Genomic DNA, 4,729 nt, shown 5'->3' with positions numbered 1-4,729 from the left:
ATATAAATATATACATATATATATATATATGAAAATACATATATATTATACATATATATAAATACATATATACATATATATATAAATACACATATATATAAATACATATATATATATATATAAATACATATAAATATATATATATATATATATATACATATAAATACATATAAATATATATATATACCAGGTCTTGTGTAATTCCCTGATTATTTACTAATTTCTATTAAAATTCTTTATTGACCAAGTCATATTTTGGAGTTTCAGCTTCTTTATGACAAGATCCTTCCTTTATTCCTCACCTTTCAGCATCTGGTGCTTCATCTTTCTGCTGCATTCTTCCTCTGGTTTGCTCCTTCTTCTTTTTTCAGACCTGATGTTGGATAAACACCACAGCTTGTTCTAAAAGTAAATATTTTAAAGTATAAATTGAGTCAAAATATGATTAGGTATGAATTAAAAAAAAGTATATGATCTATGATTTCTAGTAATAAAACCCTTCCTTAAATGACCCCACTGCGCTTAATCCTACACATCCCTTTACTTAAAGTCGGCACATGCTTTTTTTTTTCTCAATAAAATCCATGCCATGAGCTGGAAGGATTAGGTCAAGTGACATAGAGTGACATACTCAATGGGAGAAATGGTGCTTAATCACCTGATCTACTAAAAGGGCAGTGAGTTGTTGCAAGAACAAATACATAAGTTTGACCAGGTTTAAAATGTGTGGAGAAGAAGGACCCCACTCACTTCCAGCTTATTAGAAATGTTTTTGTGACAACAGTAATTATTTGAGACATGACCACCATTTCTATTCACCATTTTCTCAAAAATTTGGATCACAGTTAAGTGACCAACTTTTAGCACTACTTTTAGACTCACTAATAGCCCGTTGCTCAGTGTTAAGGCACAATAATCATGGTTGTACCTTTGTCTGTGCATGCATGCATGCATGTGCATGTGTGTTTGTGGGGGGCGGGGTGTTTCTTTATTAGCAAAAGAAATTATGAAGTAAGGGACTGATTTCTATGAAACAGTATCGTTAATAAGTAATCACTGGACACACATTTACATCTGAATCAATATCATTCTAAATGTCAGTCACAGGTAAAGCAGCTGTAGCAAACACAGCTAATATTTAACCAACTGAGCTAAACTTCGGTTGTCAGAAGCTGAAACTAGCCCTCGACAGATACTCAAAGAACAACACATTGTGCATTATTTTTGTTTAAAAGTTTGGCAGTAATTTTTGGCATCAATTGTATCCATGTTTATGTGTTGTGGGGTGACTCACAGCTACTACCACACCAAATTAATCAAAGCTAGCTGAATTATAGACATTCTTATGTTTCTTATGGCGGCAGTATGGTGGCACAGTTTGTAGAGCTGCCGCCTCTCAGCGAGCAGGTCGTCCCAGTTCAAATCCCAGTCCGGGACCTTTCTGGGTGGAGTTTGCCTGTGCTCTCCGTGCATGCATGGGTTTTCTCCAGGTATATAGTTTCCTCCCACAGACAAAAAACATGCATGTGATTGGTAACTTTAAATTGTCTCTAGTTGTGAGTGAGAGAGGGAATTGTTGTTTGCCTCATTTGTCTCTATATGTCTCTGTGATGGACTGGAGACATGTCCAGGTATCCCTCACCTCTCACACAGTTATAGCTGGATATGGGCATCAGTGACCTCCGCGACCCGAAAAGGAAGAAGCGGGTAAAGACATTGGATGGATGGATGGATGGATGGATGGATGGATGGATGGATGGATGGATGGATGGATGGATGGATGGATGGATGGATGGATGGATGGATGGATGTCAAGGTCAGTTGACTGTGATGCACATCTTCAATTTGGGTGACTCCAAAAGTTTATCAGTTGTTGATGTATTTTCAATTTGTGAAAGTTTAATTAAAATGCAGCCACGGTTTCATGAGATATTTTGCTAATACAGACCCGCACAGACAAGGGGTAGTTGAGATTAACTGTAACAGCCTATGATTTTCTGCAGTTCAAGCAATCCTTTCCAATATTTACATTAAAAACACTGATATTGTAATGATGACGCATTTCTAAATATTGTGCAATTCTGTATTCGTCCCACATTTGTCAGTAGGAGTAAAAAAAAAAAAAGGCTCCTCATCACTACCAGCTGACAGCTCTGTCTGGTTTCATGCATCTGCTCACATCTGCTTTTTTGACTGCATGCTGCTTTTAATCACAGTGCTGATTAGTGGCTAAAATGATGTCAGAAAAAGCTTTAGGACAACGTACAGTGAACAGATGTGATGCAAACCAGCTAAAAGATACTCATCCAAGTCTTTGCTCTTTTTCTGCATCGCATTCATATTTTTTGGAGACTTGTTTTCCATTTTTGCTTTTGAGAAAAATAAAAAGGTTAACGACAAAAACAACTGGACTTTAGTTTGTAACTGAAACGTCTAAGAAGTCTAGGGATAAATTTAAGTAGCACAATGCGTGTTGCGTGATCATTTTCAAAGCAGCTGCAGGTTCATTCAGTAAGTGAATTTTACATTACACTGTGTGTGCATGCGTGCATAAGTCTGTGTGTTTGTTGTGTGCTTGCACACCACCTGGGATTAGCGACATGTAAGTGAGTCATAGCAGATGCTCATATTTTCCCCGTCTGGCTCAGGCACTAAAAAGGCTTCTGAAAAATAACGTTTCTGTAAATGAGACACTCTTAATCCCATCTGTAGAGGACGGATCCTAGTGGGTGGGGGAGCTGGGTGACCTGCATGCTGGAGGGTTGAGAGTGCATGAATTATTCTGCTTTTAGGTAAAATTAAATGATACCGTTTAATCCTGTGGCTTTAGTTTCTCAACAAATAGCAATTAGTTAATACTATACAATATGTTGTGCATTTAAAAGAGAAAATTCTGTTATTATGAAATGAGACTGTGGAAAGGGTTTCATTAATATCTTACCTGTTGTAGATTACTCTTTCAATGTCTCACTTGAAAATAGTATAACTATATTTGTTCAGAATGGATTGACAAGCTAATGGCTAATCCAAACTGGGTCAAGACCAAAGTGGACTTTTTTGTCATCCCAACATAACTGTACCAGAAATGTATTAGTGTTTAACTTACTTTGACATCATTTTATATTGTACTTTATTGTGGGAGTGCCCCAGGCTGCAAGAAAAGTGCTCCAGCTAGCTGCTGCTGTGGTTGTCTGTGCTTACAAACACCAACAGAATTTACTGTAGATTCTCCAAGTTCACGTTCAAGTGAACCATTTCAACCATAGACAGAGTGGAAGTGGACAGTACATAGTAAAATGAAACAACACTCCTCCATGCCAGAGGTGCTACATAAAAATGATCAACTTCACAATAACAGAAATGCAACATATTCTGATGCATGCTCAATAATCTAGGTAGATAAATCTAACAAGATTGAGTCAGGTCCTCTGGACAGTTCTTCTTAGCTTAACTGTTTCGTCTTGCAATGTGTAAGACTTACATGCATCTCACATGTGCGACATTAAACAGGCGTTTTATGTTAAACACTGTTAAACACTGCAACACAGTTGTAAGAGTTTGTGCACCAGTTCTCAGTTTAGCTGTGAGAGTAAAATGCCAAATGTTCCATGCAACATTTAACGATAGCAACTGCACTTTACTCTCGCATGGCGTCTTGTTTCTTGAAGACTTGTGCCAAAGTCTTCTTCAGTTCTCTCTTCTTATTATTCTTTTTCTCTTTTCTTCAGTCCAGAACTGAATAAGCTATTTGGACGAGAGGTGAAAAGATTTCAAGAAACAAGAGAAGACCAGTTTATCTCTATTTAACCACTTAGGATAAGCACATCATGGTATTGTAACATAAAACAGAGCACAATATTCTATTTAAGTGTTTGCACGAACAACTATAAAATGTCACTAACACTAGCCATTAACACAATATTCTGGACAGATTTAAACTCTTTTATTTTCCTAAACAGATGTTCAAAACTGCTACTGTTGTTGGGCGTATTGTTTTGTATTATTAGTGCTAGTGTATTCTTAGTTTAGCACATTTCTTAGTTCATATCTTGGATCTTATTAACGTTTTTCTTTACAATTTACACTTTTGTTGGATGTAACTGGGACCCTGTGTACACAATTGCATGTGGTGGAACGACAAATAAAGAAACTTTTACTTTAACTTTGACTTTGACTTTGAAAAAGTTATCCACAACAGGTAAGATAATATTGGAACATAACTTTTCCGCAGAACCTCACTTTAAAAAATCAAACTACTGCTAGGGGTTGTCTGAGGAGGACATGAGGTGAAACAATCACAACGGTGCAAAAAAGGTATAATGATCTATTTTATGCTTTAAAACTGACACTTGTTCTTTCCATGACTTATTTAGATATTTAATTTTGTTTGTATGTATAGTTAATTCATTTAAAAAAATGTATGAAAATGAGGAAAAAATGAGTATTTTGTAATTTGTTCCTAGACTCAATTATTTCTGAAACGATCCAAACGTTGATGAAGCTAAAACATGAACAATAAATGATTCTGATCCTTCTTTTCTTCTAAATTCAGCGTGTTTTCACTTATTATAGTTTTTTTTTTTTTTACTTTTTAAACTTGCAATTGCAGCAGGAATGACAGTGCTTTGATGATGTTTGTGGCTGTGAAGGTTTCTGCCCACGTGTGGAGGTTGTGTTAGCAGACAGATGCATGCTATATATATATATATATATATATATATATATATAT

This window comes from Nematolebias whitei, chromosome 11, assembly GCF_014905685.2.
Source record: "Nematolebias whitei isolate Nwh7 chromosome 11, NemWhi1, whole genome shotgun sequence".
In the NCBI taxonomy this organism is placed as follows: Eukaryota; Metazoa; Chordata; class Actinopteri; order Cyprinodontiformes; family Rivulidae; genus Nematolebias; species Nematolebias whitei.
This window is presented reverse-complemented; position numbering follows the sequence as displayed.